The 18808-nt window shown below is 48.6% G+C and overlaps 1 protein-coding gene across 14 annotated transcripts in view; it reads right to left on the bottom strand.

The window, feature by feature from the left end:
• PACSIN2 (protein kinase C and casein kinase substrate in neurons 2) overlaps positions 1-18808 on the bottom strand; it is a 132317-nt gene that overhangs the window by 68042 nt on the left and 45467 nt on the right. For 2 of the 14 annotated variants that reach the window (XM_082739874.1, XM_082739872.1), the window contains exon 2: positions 3583-3746. The exons of 5 other annotated variants lie outside the window; for them this stretch is intronic. The gene's annotated coding sequence lies outside the window, so the exon portion shown is untranslated. Of the gene's footprint in view, positions 1-3582; positions 3747-8599; positions 8683-16804; positions 16915-18808 lie in introns of those variants that run through there. 7 more of the 14 variants (XM_082739862.1, XM_082739871.1, XM_082739873.1 and 4 more) reach the window with 6 other exon arrangements.

The raw sequence follows: 18808 nt of genomic DNA, 5'->3' as shown, positions 1-18808 counted from the left end.
AAAAGAAGAAAAGAAAGAAAAGAAAATTATAAACTTGTGATATTAAAGAAACAAAAGACAGAAAAAGATGGATGTGTCCAAGACTTATGTAATGACAAACCTCTGCACAATAAAATGTAATGTGAAAAGCAAAGAAAGAAAAATGGGTTCAACACAACTGATAAAGATCTTATTACTCAGAATATATTAAGGACTCATATGAAGACCAAGGATCCTAACCCACTACACAAAGAAGTTGCCAGAGATGCACACACAGGAGAAAAGATGGCTGGAGCATCGCAGGAATGCTCACAGAAGTTCCATCTGCTAAGCCAAGCCACTCTCCTAGTGAAAAGCCTTGTTCAAAGTACCTGGCCCTTTCTTTTCCACCTGTCATCCTTTGGGAAGGATCACCTCACAGCTACAGGAAAGGGAAGCCTTCTGAATCAGCCTGGCCCCGATGGGACTGTGTAGAACTGCACCCCCAACACCCCACATGCGGAGAGGGACATGCAGAGAGAGTGTAAGACATGTGTATTATGTTACGCCTCAGATTTGGGGGTCGCTTGTTACTGCTGCATAACTTAGCCAATCCGACACAACAAATTAACGGGTGGCGGGGAAAAGCACGGCTTCCTTTAAAAATGGAAATAACTTGTAAAAATATGAAAAATTAGAAGGGTAATGCCAGTTTGGGTGGGGCTATAGCAAAATACAATGTACTCTAACATTGCTGATAGGCTTCATGGAAAAATCTGGAAATACAGAATAAGAGAGTTATCAACCTCTGGCCCGGCAGTCCCACCCTGGGGAATATGCCCCAAGAAAATAAACTCAAAGAAAAAAATAGCTTGAACAAAATGTTCATCCCAGTGATATTTATAACAGCAAGGACTAGAGACAAGTCAATGCTCACCAACTGAGAAAACAATGGCGAATGGACACAGCAGACACCACACAGTCATTTTAAAGGACAAATAGGTAAATCATTTTATGTTCAAATGTGGGCCAAGTGAAAAAGCTGAGTAAAACAGCACAGAGACATTTATGACACATAAACTTTAAAGGCAAGAATTACAGGTTTTCATCTTTGTATCCCCAGTACTTAGCATGAAGTAGATGCTCAAATATTTGCCAAGTGACTGAATGTCTCAACCAACAAATCATCAAGTCGGGTGACAGGTTGGAGGAGACCTCGTGGTGATGGAGCTGAGTGCTCCTTCTTTCTGTGAAACAACTTCGGCATGTGCGTTTTAAGGGGCATGTATTTGTACTGGGGACTGAGACATCATATTCCTCCTTCACCCAACAAACATGGGTTCATGTTTCAAGGGGATGGGTCATGACTTTACACAAAGAAAAACTCACTAAAATTCAAGCTTTGCGATACCGGGAAGGAATCCTCAGTAAGTGTTGTCCGTGAAGTTCAAGGTGAGGCCGGCAGACCACCTGCCAGTGATGTGTAGAGGGAGAGACAAGGCTGGGCCCCCGGAAGGTTGTTCAAAAGCCTCACTAGGTATCAAGGCACCCAAAAGAGCAGTGGACACACAACAAAGCTTCCCTCACTCGGACACCCGGACACCTCCTCACTGTTTGCTCCCCAGCGTTTACTTTCAAACGATTCCCATTTGTAACCACAGAACCTCCTTCGGTAACTATAAAAATCATGCTTCTTTCTTGGGGCTAGTATTCCTATGAATGGCAAAGGTCAACAGAAATTGAAGGGGCAGTAAGACTGAGTTGTCTTTCATGAGACAAACCCTGCTCATTGCCACACCTCCTCTCTCCTCCGTCCCGGGCTGCCCGGCGCCCCGTCTTCACCCCTCTTACCCTCATGGCACCATGGGGACCAGCAGCATCACACCTGCCTGGTGAAAACACCACCCTCTGCCCCACACACTGCCTCCGCCACAGTTACGAGCGCTCTGCTGGATGCTGCGGAGAAGGCCACCTCTTAGGGGTGGCGGGGGGTCCCCCTCACTGCCTCTCCCCAGCTCTCCCCCAAAGGCTCCTGCACACCTGCTCTCCGACCATCCCCCTTCCCTCTCACAGAACACGGGCGGGCATTCAGAACCCCATCCGCTTCTTGCCGCCACTCAAGAGGCCTCTGTGCCCACAGGCTGGCCTCGCCACACACACCCCTGTCGGAGGCTTGCCCCTCATCCCGCTTCCTCCCCTGTCACAGGGACTCGCCCCACCCATCCACCCCCACAGCCAAGCTTCCTACCAGAGCTGACCACTCGGCTGACCGCCTGCAGCTTCCTCTCCGTCTCTGACGAAGCCAACCACATTACAAAGCAAGACTGCCTGGTGCCACGCTGCAGATACTTCCCAGGCTCCGAGTGCAAACCCACGGCAGTTCCAGGTCTTCTCAGTGCCCCTGCCCCCTCCTCCCTACCCACCACCACCCCCATGCCCTCCTCTGACAATCACACCCCGGTGTTCCCAACACTGTCCCTCCTGCTTTTTCTCCCGCTCTTCTGCCCAGGTCTTAGATGTTGGCAATCCTCAGGATTCCGAACCAGGCCCCACTCTCCAGTAGCGCGCTGTCCCGAGGCCCCACTCTTGTAGCGCGCTGTCCCTGGGCCCCACTCCCGCAGCGCGCTGTCCCTGGGCCCACTCTCCTGTAGCACGCTGTCCCAGGGCCCACTCTCCAGTAGCGCGCTGTCCCGAGGCCCCACTCCCGTAGCGCGCTGTCCCTGGGCCCCACTCCCGCAGTGCGCTGTCCCAGGGCCCACTCTCCAGTAGCGCGCTGTCCCTGGGCCCCACTCCCGCAGTGCGCTGTCCCAGGGCCCACTCTCCAGTAGCGCGCTGTCCCGAGGCCCCACTCCCGTAGCGCGCTGTCCCTGGACCCACTCTCCCGTAGCGCGCTGTCCCTGGACCCACTCTCCCGTAGCGCGCTGTCCCTGGGCCCACTCTCCCGTAGCGCGCTGTCCCTGGGCAAGCAGCACATCCTCCTTTCACCTCATGTCCCCCGATCTGCATCTCTGGCCAAAAAGTCCAGACCCACGCATCCGACTGCCTTCTGGATACCTCCGCTAGGCTGTCACACAGTCCCTGCAAATCACTTCCTACCTTCCCTAAGCCCACCCCAGCCCTTGGGTTTCCCACATCAGGAAATGGCCTCCACCATTCACCCAGCAGCACAGATCAGAAACTCCTTTTCTTCCCACACCCAACACCCTACTGACCCCACCATGCGTAAGCAGTTTCCACGACCTGACAGCAGAGTCCATCCCAAATCCTCCTGCCTCACCCAGCCCCATAACAACGGCTCCCTTCAGTAAGGCCACCACCCTCTCCTGCCTAGGCCACCAACAGCATACAGGTCCGGTCCCTCTTCCTTTCATCCTCCACGATGTTGCCATGGTGGCGGACATGTCTTTTGGAAGATTAGGTTACACTTCAACTTGGAATCTCCCCAAGACTTCTTAGCCTCGCCAGCAGGGCCTTCCAGCTCCAACGACTGCCCCCTCACGCCTCCCCATTCCCACCATGTTCCAGTAACACCGTGCTCATTCCGCCACAGCTGACAACCTGCAGCGTGAGAGTAAACATCTGCACTGAGTGTGCGTACGTAGCAGAGGACTTTAAGTCATATACCTGTTACAGTCCAGGGCGGGGCCTCCAGAAGTACAAGTGCACCAAGTCCATGGCAGTCCAAGGGTGAAGAATGGAGAAAGATTAAAGCCTGAAGGCTTGTCAGGGCAGGGGACACCCTGCGCCAGACCTTGGCACACGTCACAGGTCCCTCCTTGGCTCTTGACCTGGGGACGGGAGTGACATGCTGTGTGCCTACCACACTCTGGGCCATTCCACACGTGGCCCCTCACACATCAGGTCTGCAGGAGGCTCATTTCAAGTGTGGTCAAAGAAAGGGTGAGCCACCAAGTCACCTGCCCCAGGGAGCACCCCAGTACGGGGAGGGGATAGGCATTTGTGGCTCTATCCCACTCCTACCCTCCTCACACTCACTTCTCCCTTCTCCACAGTGTGGGCTGGGCCATAGGGTCTTTAAGATAAGGGTCCATAAGATAAGGGTATTTGCAGTTTCAAAGTTCTACCCCTCCAAATGTGGAAAAGAGTTATGACCTATGGTCACCACAATCTCAAGAAAGTACCTATTACGCAGGATTGAACACATTCAACAGACATGGCTTCCTCCTCACGGAGGTAAGCATTCTGGACCAACTGCCCAGGCAGTCACATTCCAGAGAGACTCACTTTGAGGAATTGGAGAACAAGCTCACGATTTGCCCCCATGTCAACCCAGCAAAGAGCCCAGCTGTGCCACAACAGGTAAAACCCGCCTGCCCACAACAGAAGTGGTGTTACTACCACAGAATCTTAGAACGCCCTGACACTAGCGGGAGTGCCCTGACACACGCACAAATACTTGCACACAGGTGCACACGCATGTGCAGACACACACCCTCCTGGAAGCCTGCGGCTCCTCTCACACTGCGCTGGTGTCTGGTGTCGTCTGGGGAGCTCAGGAGGACACAGCGGCTCCTCACCGCCACCACCTCCCCCCTCACTTCAGGGGGTCCCTGCCACCTGGCAGCAGCACCTGACAAAGGACAGAGGGCCACAGACACACTCCAGGGAGCTGGGCTGTTGGCTGAGGCTCCTTCACTGCTGCTCTTTACCCCCGAGATTCTCTGAGAGCGCAGCCCCACTCTCCCCGGGCCAGTCTTTGACGACCTACATCAAACACTCCTGAAAATTCCATCGCGCGATCAGAAGCACTTGCCCAGTGGGAAACTTCTTCCTTGAGCTGCAAGTTTTGAAACTCAAGAGAGGTACTTAAACCCTAAAAAAGAAAAGTCACGTAGGCCCAGGTCAGCCAGAAAGTGTCTTCTGGCAAAAGCAGAAGGAAAAAAATACAGAATGGGTCAGGAGGCTGTCTTTTGTCCAGGCAAGAAAACGGGGGCGTTCACCAAGGACAGGCACGACAGGGAAAGAGAGGGAGAGGGCCGCCGGCCGCCGGGAGCGGGCGGTTGCGAGGCGGCCGCGGACGTCTGCTGGAGCAGGTTCCCAAGATCCAACAAAAGGCATTATTAACAACACGCATGAGTCAGAGTGGCCTCAGGTCAAGCACTTCAACTTCTTTTAACCCCTCCACTTTGAGCAGCCCCTTCTGCAAGGACTTCCTGTCACACAAAGGGCCTCTGTGGGCAGTTCCCCGCTGCCTCTTTTCCTGTGCAGAGTGGCAGCACTCGGTCCCCCTCCCTCCGGGTCAGACTGAGCACACGCCCGCCCTCCGGAGGGGCCGCAGCCCACCCGCACACTGAGGACAGCAGGAGGGAAGCACGCGGCATACCCGGACGCATCCATCTAGAAGGCCTCGGAAGTCCGCGTCTAGGATTCTTCACAAGACTCACTGGCAGGACCCCAGAATGGCCCAGTCACCGCTGGCAAAATGCTGAAGAGGTCTGTGATTGATACTGTTTCTCTGTGACATGGAATCCAATCTGCCTTCAAGGTTGTGAGTTTCAAATGGCCTTTGTCTGAGACCTGGCACAGAGCCAGCACAGGGGCCTTCGATGACAGCAAGCTGCTGGTGTGAGGGGGACTAGGGGTCAGCCGCAAAGCCTTCAGACACGACCACGGAGTCATCTGCCTTCTCACAGGCGTGACGGACACTTAGTCCCCATCCCAGGGCCAAGCCCCAGGACAGAATTCTGCACAAAGCGCAGTGGGACCACACAGGAGGGTGTGGACAGGGTGCACAGGGCTGACGTTTAGTGGGGACTCAGCCCCGGAGAGGTAGGGAAGGGCATTCCAGGTGGAGGACACTGAGTGACAAAGAGAAGGGCCACAAACGGCAGCCCAGGGGCAGCCAGGCTCTGAGGCCAAGCCCCAAAGCAGCTGTGGCTTTCAAGGAGAGAGAGATAACTGCCAAAGAGTGGTGGGGTGCAGAAGAGCACGCCCTCCAGGTCGCCTGCCTGTGTCACTCATTACACAGCAGGAAGGGTGACATCTGCTCTGCGCCGCTGCTCTCCTCGCAACAGAAAGCAGCTCATATGGATGTGAGCAGGGGCGGGAAACCACCGGTGAGACAGCACGCTCCTCAGAGCCGTCAGGAAGCAAACTACTCAAATACTTCTCAAGCAGTGCTATTGTGGCCAGTGCCTTTGAAGTTTAAAAAAAAAAAAAAAGTCATGCAAACCACAAAAGAATTTGATTTTTAAGTACTACGCACTCAACTATGGTGCCACTTTCTCAAGACAGTCTTCCGTTTCATTCAAATGTACAAGCACAAGCCAAAGCCTTCAGCTCGGGAGAAAGCTACAGGGCCAGTGTAGACCTGGTGTGACAACAGACAATGAAGTTTTAACTTGACAGTGATTTTATTTCTTAAGAAGTTCACATAACATGAAGGTCATCCCAGTAATTTGGAAAAATGAATAGGGAACCCACTTATCAAGGAACAATCTAGAACTACTGAGCTACAACCAAACACAGAATTAGTAACTAAAGTTCCCTCTAAACAGGGAGAAAGAGCAGGTTTGTACTAGCTATGACAGGTGCAAATTTTACCTCCTAAACCTCAGTCTTCTTATGTGTAAAATAGCGACAAACATGGCCAACCTATTTCCTGGGACATTATGAGACACTTAAATGACATACTGGGGTCATTTAAGCCTGGGTGGCTCAGTTGGTTAAGCATCCGACTCTTGATCTCAGCTCAGGTCTTGACCTCGGGGTCATGAGCTCAAGCCCTGTGCTGGGCTCCACGCTGGGTGGCAGCCTACTTAAAAATAAAATAAAATAAAATGAAAATAAACGACACAGGGGCGCCTGGGTGGCTCAGCGGGTTAAAGCCTCTGACTTCAGCTCAGGTCGTGATCCCAGAGTCCTGGGATCGAGCCCCGCATCGGGCTCTCTGCTCAGCGGGGAGCCTGCTTCCTCCTCTCTCTCTGCCTGTCTCTCTGCCTACTTGTGATCTCTCTCTGTCAAATAAATAAATAAAATCTTTAAAAAAAAAAAAAAAGAAAGAAAGAAAATAAACGACACATTAGATGTGAGCACCTGCATTCACTAGGCACGCAGGAAGCGTTCAACTCTACCTGGCTGTCTCTAGTCCAACTCCTTCCGTCTCTCGGGCCCACGGGGCAGATGTCACTGGAGTAAGCAGAACTTACACAGAAAACGCCAAGAACACAAAACAGAAACCAAGCCTCTTACATATCTTTTTTCCTGATGCTACCTGATAAACATTTCCAGTTACAATATTACAAAGAATAATTTCCATTTATGATAAAATTCCTAATTACCATATATAATAAGCATTATCTGAAAAGCTCTAAAGAAAATGCCTTGGTTGCTATCTTAACTTCAATTTATACTACCAAGCACACATACATGCGCGCACGCGCACACACACCCACGTGCACAGATACTCCACACACACACAAACACACACACCCTATATGCCCAAGCATGTGTCCATGCACACACACACTCCCTCTCTCTCTCTCACAGACACAGAAGGAGCCTCTCCTTATTTATTTATTTATTTTTTTAAATCCTAAAAGATGGTTTCATTAATGCGTGGGGTCAGGACCCATGGGCAGAAAGGGCTGCTGCCCCAGGATTATAAGGAACAACTGATTACACACTTTGGAGCTGGCACAGATAAAGACAAAGGGAGTTTCCAAAAGGACTTTCAAGGCTCTGTCCTTAATAAAACATTTCTCAGTTTGGCTAGCTCAAGAAATAGACCATGTTCCAAATGTTTAAGCATTTTTAATAAAATATATAATTTATTCTGATAAACTCAGTAAAATTATATTAAGTCAAAATATTTTATAATTTTATGTATATTTATTTATTCCAATCTTCTAAAAACATTGACTTTCTTTTTTAAAATTTATTTTTTATTTCCCACTTTTTAATTCTTTTTTTCTTTTTAAAACATTCACTTTCTGAATGCCAGAAACCTAGCTAAGAGCTCGGGAAAGGGAGCAAATACATCCCTAAGAAGACTCAGCCCTACAACCCAGGAATTCACAGTACAGCCAGAAAGAGAAGACAAGATCACACCTGATTAGGGGACAGGAAGGAGAGAGGATGGAGGATAATGGAGGAGGGGCAAGCAGGACTGCAGTTTAAGAGGAAGGGGGAGATCTGAGGCCTGCGGCCAGGTGACAGTGAGGATGAGGTGTTCCGGCCACGGCCCAGGTTCAGGAGCTGCTCAGAGAGGCTGGACATAGACCGAGGACAGCACCCAATGCTCCCAAGGGCACAGGCGGCTCTGCTGTAGCCCCTGAGGTCTAAATCACTGACTACTGTAGGTTACTTAAAAATACAGGTTTAAGAGGGTCACTGGGGTGGCTCAGTCTTAAGGCGTCCATCTTAGGCTTGGGTCATGGTCCCAGGGTTCTGGGACTGACCCCACATCAGGCTCCCTGCTTAGCAGGAAGCCTGCTTTTCCCTCTCCCACTCCCTCTGCTTGTATTCCCTCTCTCTCCCTCTCTCTCTGTCAAATAAACAAATAAATAAAATCTTTAAAAATAATAATAATAATAAAGGTTTAAAAGTGGGTGGTTACACAGAGAAATAGTCCAGAAGGCTATGAACCAAAATGTAAACTGCTTCATTCAGCAAAGCATACCGAGCGAGGGCTTCTGATGCTCCAGGGACCAGAGGACTTGCAGACAGACCAGGAGAGAATGTCGCAGCAGGCAGTGTTGAGGGCTGGGCTGGGACACAAAGCCAGTGGGGGACAGAGTGTTGGGGTCTACTATAGACAGGATGGTGGTCAACAAAGGTCTTCCCGAGGAGGAGACATCTGAGGAAATACTTGAATAAATGTTAACATTTACTCACCCTCTCTGGATGGTGGATTATATGAGTTTGGGAGTTTTCTTTTTGCATATCTATATTCCTTAATTTTTCCACCCTAAGAATACCGGTTGGGTCTTTCGAAAATTCTGAAATTCAAACTTTTGAAAATTAAAAAGGAAATAAGGTAAGGGCCCTAGGCACCTTTATAGTGTCCATAAGCATGAAACCTAAGATTTTTGGTAAAGGAATCCACGACCCTTATCTTCAAGTGACTGCTAATTGGCCTGTGTATCACTTACATTCACTCAGTTCAAGTGCCCACACACCTTCCAGCCCTGTCCTGCGAAGCACCTGGCAGCACCTTCACTGCTGGAAAGGCCACAGGGTCCAGGCTTCTGGGCCCTTCCCTCTTCTCTGCATGCCAGTTTCTAGGTGAATTCTCCTTCCTGTGACTTTCAATACCTGTCCCCCACTGATGCCTCCTGACTTGACTTCCCCAGCACAGAACTCCCTTCTGCACTGCAGAGTCCAGCACAGCCCCAAGCACTGGCTCAGCACCAACTCCTTGGCACCCGATGGGCCTCTCTGACGCACTGCCCAAAACTCAGCTCTGGCTCCTCCATCCCCGAGACAGTCTCCTACCCAGTCTTTCTCTTTCAGTAAAGGGCTCCATCATCTACGTGGCCACTTAGGGCACATGTCCCCATGCCACCCCTGACGCCTCTCCTTCCCTCACACCCTACATCCATCAGCTCCACCTTGAAACAGAGCTAGAGTGTGGCCACCTCACACCATCTATGCTTCGGCTACCTGGGGCCAAGCCACCAAACTTAAAACTTGCCAACAGTTGTGTCTTTCAGCATGCTGGAAAACGCTTCTCACTAATCTACACTCCCCACCCTAACCCACAAGGTCCCATGTGATCTGCCTCTAGGTTCCAACTCTAGGACCAGCTCGTTCCAACCCCTATCCCTGGCTCCTCCAGCTGCGGTGACCTTCCCGTGGGCCTCCAAACACACCAAGCTCAGACCTATCTTCACGCCTGCTTCCCCTCTGCCAGGAACACCCCCCCCCCCAGGGTCTGCTGGCTTTGCTGCTTCACATCATCAAACAGCGGCTCACATATCACCTTCTTTAAAAAGCCCAACCCGTCCCCATTCCTCCGACACATCAGCTCCTAAACTCTACTTTTTTTTTTTTAAGTAACACTCAGTCTCCCGTGCCAAATTACGTATTTATATACTGTCTCTCACCACCCACAAGAACACAAGCCCCTGAAGAACAAGAACTGTGTCAAGTTCACCCCCTATCCTCAGCACTGATGCACAATAGGAGCAAAATAAACATGTGTGGAACAAATGAGTCAAGGAACATGCTAGGCTCTGACACAAACATGCACTATGACAGAACACACTTCTGTTCTCAGCAGCAAGACAAACCAGGTATCTTATGAGTCTACCACTGAAAAATGTTAAAAGCTGAATAAATATAATTGTATCATTTTATTATACTCCAAATGATCATAAGGGAATCTAAAGACATCAAAAAGGCAAATTTAAAGAAATATAAGTAGATAAGTCTTCTTTATCTCTGATGTAACAGAGAGAGACAAAGAAAGAAAATATAAAAGTTTGACTAAAGACTTGGGAAAAACAAGGAAGCCTAACTTACATCTAAGAAACTTCCAGAAGGAGGTAACATTAAGAACGGGTAAGAAGCAATCTTTAAAGACCATTTCTCAGCATGCCTAAAGACACTAAACCACAGACTAAGGAAGCCCAATGAACTCAAGCAAGATTTTAGAGACAGTGAGCCACACCAAGATAAAATAAAACTGTAGAAACTCAAAGGCACAGAAAAGATCGTAGAGGCAACCAGAGAGAAAAGACCACAAAGAATGACAACTGGACTAAGAACAAAAGTGAAAGCCAGAACACACTGTAGTGATATATTCTACATGCTGAGCAACAGTATTTGCCAACTCAGAATTCTATACCCAGCAAAACTAGTTTTTAATAAGAACTAGATATCTGCAAACCCGTAAAATAGATACCACCACCAAAAGCCTCCCAAAAAAGACATCACAGAAAAGAAAATTCTAAAGCATCTACTTCAGGCAAAAAAAAAAAAAAAAAAAAAAAAAAAAGATAAAGAAATGATCTCTCAGAGGGGCACCTGGGTGGCTCAGTGGGTTAAGCCTCTGCCTTCGGCTCGGGTCATGATCCCAGGGTCCTGGGATCGAGTCCCGCATCAGGCTCTCTGCTCAGCGGGGAGCCTGTTTCCCTCCCTCTCTCTCTGCCTGCCTCTCTGTCTACTTGTGATCTGTCTGCCAAATAAACAAATAAAATCTTAAAAAAAAAAAAAAGGTAATATGTCTTTAAAAAAAAAAAAAGAAATGATCTCAGAGGGAAAGCTTGAAGCACAAGAAGAAAGGGTAAGCAAATATACACATAACTACACTAACATATATAAACAGCACTGACTATATGAAACATAGTATCTAATTTGTAGGATTCTAAAATTCAGAAAGGAATCGCTGAATAAGTTGGGAGGAGTGTGGAGTTAAAATGTTTTAAATCCGGGGCGCCTGGGTGGCTCAGTGGGTTAAAGCCTCTGCCTTCGGCTCAGGTCATGATCCCAGGGTCCTGGGATCGAGCCCCACATCGGGCTCTCTGCTCAGCAGGGAACCTGCTTCCTCCTCTCTGTCTGCCTCTCTGCCTACTTGGGATCTCTGTCTGTTAAATAAATAAAATCTTAAATAAAATAAAATGTTTTAAATCCTTCTGAGAGAAAAGAAAGAGAAAAGACATTACTTTGGATTTGTTATGTGTTAAACCCTGCAGGGGATAACCACTAACGGGCTAGACAGAGGATTTAATTTCTAGACTAAAAGAGAGAGAGAGAACAAATGCAATGGAGGTGGGGGGCATGATGGAACTCAGCTGAAACAAAAGGAAACAAAACAAAACACTTCTCAGAACTGCAGCAAACAGAAAGCACAGGAACAAGAAAAGGCTGCTGCTTATTGCCTTTTCTATTCAAGTTGTACTGGAGATAGTAGCCAACTCAGTAAGAAAAGTCAGTAAAGGTACAACAATCAGAAAAGAAGAGAAAACCCCGTCACTGTTGGTAGATGATGTGGCCTCCACAGGGCTGAAGGCTCCTGGAATGACAGCCAGGGCGACGGCTGGCAGCTACCATGCGTTTGGTTTCATCTCCCATGAGGAAAACGGCAGACTGACTTCACAGAAGAAGACACTGAAGCTCAAGGAAGTTAAATATCTTGCCCAAAGCCACCTGGCAAGTAAAGGATTGGTTTTGAAATTAAGTCTATCTGTGCCCGCAGCCTAACCACTGTGCCCGCCACAGAGCGAGACAAACCACGACACCACAGGGTAAGCAGCCCAGAGGCGAGTACCCCCGGGTGATCACGGGTGCCTGGAGCACCTGCGAAAGTGAGACCAAGCTGAAGAGAGCCCGGCAGAGAGCCAGAGAGCCGGCGGCACCAGGTCCGCGCAGGGAAGCTCAGGCAGGGAAGGAGACTCCGGAGGGGAAATGCAGCAGGCACTAGGGTAAAAACGTATGAAAGAATCAAGAACGTGCCGGTGGGGGGCCAGGAGAGAGGGAAGAGCTGAATACCACGAGGCAGAGCAGGGGCCAGCAGGCTAAGCCCCTGGAGGGCCACACTGGGGATGTGGACTCCTCCGGGAGGAGGAGGGACCTGGTCGCGGTCCAAGAAGGAAAGTTCCTCCGACAGAGGATGGCGAACAGACCATCAAGCGTCTGGGACTGAGCCATCCTACAGACCAGCCACCAGCTACAGAACACTTGCACTTCAGCTAGCACCCCTGAGGAACTGTCTTTTTAATCTCCTTGACTTTTCATTCAAGTTTATATAAATAGCCACATGTGCTTAGTGCGGCTATACTGGGCGGCACAGCTGTAGAGGTTAGAGAGGAAACAGAAGGGCTTAGGCAACGGGACAGAGCAGTGACGTTCTTGACAGAGGACACCATGAAGGATTATGCTAGGTAGGAATGCGGGGCAGAGGAGGCCAGGGATTCAAAATTCCTCATTTGGGGGGCACCTGGGTGGCTCAGTAGTTGTTAAGCCTCTGCCTTCAGCTGGGGTTATGATCTCAGGGTCCTGGGATCGAGCCCCACATCGGGCTCTCTGCTCAGCGGGGAGCCTGCTTCCCCGCTCTCTCCCTGCCTGCCTCTCTGCCTACTTGTGATCTCTCTGTCAAATAAATAAATAAAATATATATTTTTTTAATTCCTCATTTGGGAGTCAGGCTACGGGGTAATGTCACAAAGAGAAACAGCTCGGAAGGAAGAACTGGGTTAGGGTGGAGAGGAATGGCTTGGACCCAATAAATTAGAGGCAGCTTGGGTGCTGCAATCCAGCCACGGGGCGCCCCCGAGTTGGGCACAGTCTCTCCCATCTCCCTGCGTCTGCACACACGGTTTCCGCTGCCTCTTCTGCCTGACCGGCCTCTCTCTGAAACCCACCACCGGACTGTGACGTCTTTCCCCAACCTCCCCCATTCTTCACAGCAGAAGGTCCTACAGCTCCAGAAGGAGACTCGTCGTGTTGGCGTTTAGAAGTCTCTACCCCACTGCCCTGAGAACTCTCCCACGGCAAGGACTCAACCTCATCCTGACCCCGGGGCCAAGCCCAAGACCTGAGGTACACTCGGCAGACAAGAGACTCTGTCAGGTGGGCAAACTCACCGTACGGACGCACGCGGACACAGACGAGCAAGCCACCCGACCCGGCCACCCATCGTCCAGGTGCACCGTGCCTCCAGGTGGTGGCCTGTGCATGGCTGGAAATCAGCACAGAGCTCGCCAGGAGGCTGCACGGCCGTCAGTGAGAGCAGAGTCAGCGCCGAGGCGATCACAGCCCACATGCGCCCTGTTGTGAGTTTTCATCGTCATGACAACGTCTACCTTCCCAAACTCACACTCCTCAATCTTAAGCAGTCGACGGGATGCGCCTAAGAATAACCGTAAGGTCTTGGAGTTCAACATTAAATATGCAAAGACTTCTTTGCACAGCGGCCCTGATGCTTGTCTGCATGGCCTCAGGGTCTTGCTGTGTAATACTCTTCCCACACGGTACGGGCCAGACCACAGGGCGCCTGCGCTGAACACACTCAACGGGCGGTGAATTAACAAAACATTTCTGCTTTCCGGGTCAACAGGTATTCAGCACTGTGCCCTGTGCTATTTTTTTCCTTGTGCGTCCGTTCATGGTGGAAAAGAACCATAAGGAGGTCACTCTGCCGTCCCCAAGCTGCTCTGGACTCCATTTATCCTGCTCCACTAGCCCTACCGATACTGAAAACAAAGACCGAATTCCAACTCGGGCAGTTCGACATTTTAGCCTGCTAGCTACGTCAACAACATCTTGTCAAGTAAGCAAAATCATTCTCCCCTGATCTCCCTTAAGGACTCCACTGCAGAGCAGTTCTGATGAGAAACAAGACTGAGTATGAAACTCAGCACAGGCTTCATGCTAAAAAGAAAAAGAAGGAAAGAAAATCGCAATCCCTTACTACTGTGATGGCCAGTAGCACACATTTCAAATTCAGAATACTTCCTGTCAGATTCTTTCAGTTAACAAAAAATAGAACAATATGCTTCATTGGTCCACATAAAGATTAATTTCTTATGATTCACTAATGACAGAGTCTAATGAGAAAAATCTTTAGGCCAGATTCCCAGCACTGGAGATGTGAAGTAGGCACCGAGTCTGTCTCCTGGCATCAAGGTCGAACTGAAAGATGCAAATATATTTAGACCACGCTGGTGAGACAGGAGCAGAGTGCCTTCTGCGGCAACCGCCACGGAAAGGGGACCGCTGCAACTCATCCGTCCACTCAAATTAATGGCCCATGTTTTCCACTATTACTTCCCCTCATATTCACATACACACACACACACACACATACTCTCTCTCTCTCTCTCACCTCTTTACCTCAATCTAGGCTCTAGGATCTAGCTGGCATACTGGGAGAAGTTGTCTCAAGGCCTTAGAGAAGGTTCTAAGGGCACCACCAGAAGCTGCCCTGGAGAGGAGCCCTGAACAGAGATGGAAATGAGGAAGGCCCACATGACACCAACAGCATAAACTCTCAGGGACTTCTGGGCCTGTTAATTGTGAGATAATATGTGAAGAAAGCTGAGAGAAGAAAGGCTGGTGACCCAGAAGCCAGTCTAAATTCACTCAGCTATCAACAAGCCACGTGACCTTGGACAAGCCAAGACAGTATGTCACCTCTAGGTCTTAATTACTTTGTTTAAAAAAACAAAAAAACAAAAATAAAAAAAAAAAACAAAGAAGAAGGGCCTGACTATACCGCCAGCAAGAGCCATTACAACTATTGTGTTCCCATCTTTCCAACTATGCCACCAAATGAACAGCAGAATCACATGGCTGGGCAAAACAGAGGACTAACGATGTATAAAAAGAAAGGGGGGGCCTTATTTTTACTACTGGCATAAATCTCAGACCTGCAAGACATGTTTCAGTCTTTTTTTTTTTTTTTTAAAGATTTTATTTATTTATTTGACAGAGAGAAATCACAAGTAGGCAGAGAGGCAGGCACAGAGAGAGAGGAGGAAGCAGGCTCCCCGCTGAGCAGAGAGCCCGATGCGGGACTCGATCCCAGGACCCTGAGATCATGACCTGAGCCGAAGGCAGCGGCTTAACCACTGAGCCACCCAGGCGCCCCATGTTTCAGTCTTAAGTTACAATATCTCTCAGTTGTTTTCACAAACGCAGCATTTAAAGTTTATCTAGAATTCAGTAAGATAACAGTGTGAAGAAAATTTGAGGAGCTCCTCAAAATTACAACAGCGAGGGCAAAACCTATAGACCTCATTAAGGTCTGAGAGAAAGATCACATGTTTGGGGAATTTCTAAAAAAAAATAGGAAAACATGACGCTAAAAGTGTCAGAAATCCACAAATCATATAAAGTAATGACCTAGCAAGAAAATACGCTTCTCTATGTGACACAGACTGTACCAGCATGCCATTTCTGGAGAACAGAAGGAAGACCCTGACTCTGCCTTTCTAATGTTCACGGCAATAGGTAATCCAAAAAGTATATTCACTTCACGATGGATCGCTCAAGTACTGGGATTTAAAAAAAAAAAAAAAGCAGCAACCCTCTAATTAGAAGCACAGCACTGCATAAACAGAAAGGAGGGAAGGGGAGGCAAAATGTTCAATGCCAGAATCCGACTAGCAGATAAGAAACAATTAAATACCCATGTGAGGCTGCTCGGTTGTTGGAACAATAAAACTTTTACATTTTGGTATCTACTAAAAATAAAAGCGCAGTGCCTAGTGACAGCAGTCAGATGGAGCAGAGGGCACCGGGGCCAGCTGCGGAGAGGAAGGAGAAAGAACTGACGGAGGAGGAAGGCAGAGGGGGCCGCGGAGCAAGCCGCCTGCTAATTCTGGGAGTCTGGAGCAGACGGCCATGAAACAGCACTCAGTGGCAACCAGAGAAGCTAATTTGTCCCCTGTTTCTCCCGAGTCCCATTTACATGTCTGCAGGTTAGATTTGGCTGTTAAGAAAGGAAATGGCAGCAGGAAAAGAAAGCAACCCTCTACTAATAGTTAACTCAAGTAACTCACTTAGCTCCCCAGTAAGAAACAAGTACGTCGCTGGGCCAGAGTTTCTGATTCATTTCCTCTATTTAGGAATGAAGCATGCACATAAGTTCTAAAACCAGAGTAAAAATTATAGAGCAAGATCTTTCATTTGTTTAGGCCAAAGTCGATTCACCAAGGAAATCAAACATTTACTCTGACATTTTCTCAAGGCATTTTGGAAAAACCCTCCACACTGTTCGGTTAATGTTGAACATTTCCATCAAGAAGCTCTAAAACTAAGTGTGTTTAAAAGGCGAAATTTCTGTTAAATCAAGCACGCAGGAAAAAAAAAAAAAATCAATGAAAACTGCTTTGAAAAAGGTCTCCCTTCAAGGAAATACAGGCTTTAAATAGCAACTCACGTTTTTCTGTCAAATGCCGGCTTCAACTGCCTCACTTTGCAGATCAGCTTCCGTACCTGCCTCCTTCCGACCCTGCTGGTATGTCTGACCTCCAGCTCCCAGCCGAATTCTCCCAGCACATTTCATCATTTCCTGTTGGCTGCCGACTCCTTGCGGGGAGATAAGGCCAGTCCCCTACGCTGCTGCAGGCACCCTCCAGGCACCAGGTTCTCAGACCTCCGCTCCCGGCCAGCTAGGGCCATCACAGAAGAGCTTTCTTTTTGGAAAATGTCCTAACAGAATCTCAGTATATGAGAGAAAGTCGGAGAGAGGATATCAGAGCACAAAAGTCATAATATCCCTCAAAAATCAACTTGTATGTAAACTAACTTATACTGCCTACGACAGTCTTAGACTCTCTCTTTGTATTTGATCCTTCCACTCAGGAGGAAAAAAAGACCTGCTCCGGAGCTAAGATGCCAGGCATCACAGGGGTTAATGTGACAGAGACTTCCCTGCACGGGATGATCTTACATTGTCCCTACACAGAAAACTCAACTTCTCTTTGGGACTCCAACAGCAAGGCAAAGCAGCTCAACAGTGGGGGTCGCAGAGGAAGAGGGAGCGGGCTCAGTGCTGGAGAACCCAGGCTCTCTCCGCAGCACAGACAGCTCCGAAGACACTCATATGTGCACACGTGATTCCCCAGAAGTAAAAACCAAAAACCATAGTAAAAGTAAAAATCAAACCCCAAAACACCTTTCTTCCTAGAGTTTTACAAAGAATTAAAAATGACGAAGAAACAAGGAATAAATAAAACTTTAGGGAAAGATGTCCTAACCCATTTTAAAATGCATGCGCCCAGGGGGCGCCTGGGTGGCTCAGTGGGTTAAGGCCTCTGCCTTCAGCTCAGGTCATGATCCCCAGGCCCTGGGACTGAGCTCCGCTCTCTGCTCAGCAGGGAGTCTGCTTCCTCCTGTCTCTCCGCCTGCCTCTCTGCCTACTTGTGATCTCTGTCTGGCAAATAAATAAATAAAATCTTTAAAAAAAAAATGTATGCGCCCATGAGGACACATACAATGTAATTCCCTCTAGATAAGGTGAAGAGAAGGCACCATGACACTGTGGGGCTTGAAGTCAGGGCAGAATGGCAAAGGGACCGGGCATGAAAGGGACCTCAGGATCACTTCTTAGCAGGGCTCTGTTTCCTGAGCTGTTCGTATGCTTCATTTGTGAAAATTCATTGCTGTACCCACTTACAGTATGTGCACTTGTATGTATGTACATTTATTCTGGCTCAATAAAAAGTATTTTACAAAACGTATGCAACAATATCAAAAAATACAAACACTACAAGAAAGAGCAGGTACTGAAACTAATCTGTAAAAACACAAGAAATGCAAAAAACATTTCAAGGGCTCAATTTCTCCCAAAGTACCCTCCCAGAAGATACACGTGCACCCTCCCCCAATCCCTGTGGCAAGCTGGATGCTACATTTAAATGGTGGTAGCCCGAACAGAGCCAAACCAGTCCCACCTTGCAACATGGGCCCCTAGTCTGACCTTGTAGCACAAAACAAAATAGGTTGAAAATATCTTTCCAAAATCTGCATTTAGAAATTCCTTGATGGAAAAACAACAATAAGGCAAGGATCATATCAACACGAGGCTCGATTATTTGACATATGATAATAATTCATACTACTTGGAAATTATACTACCATCTCCCTCACCTAAAAAAAAAACCAAAAACACAGCCGTTGGACCCACACCATACAAACTTTGCTTTACCTCTCGAGCAGCTTCGCTAGATGACTTGCAGCGCTCAACAGAGAGGCAAGGCTGAAGCACGGAGCCAGACCCACTCCCTGGTCTGCAGGGAGGCCGGCTACTTCCTCCTGGGGCTTACTGAGGGTTTAAGGGCCCTAAAGGTCATCTTATCCAGGGACACTAAAGCTGGAAAAGGCTGAATAATGTTTCTAGAGGCTACTTCAGTGTGCCTGACCACAACGCACAGACAGCCTT

This window comes from Mustela nivalis (genome assembly GCF_964662115.1).
Source record: "Mustela nivalis genome assembly, chromosome: 7".
NCBI lineage: Eukaryota > Metazoa > Chordata > Mammalia > Carnivora > Mustelidae > Mustela > Mustela nivalis.
The sequence above is the reverse complement of the archived record's forward strand: the minus strand, read 5'-3'. Positions and strand labels throughout refer to the sequence as shown.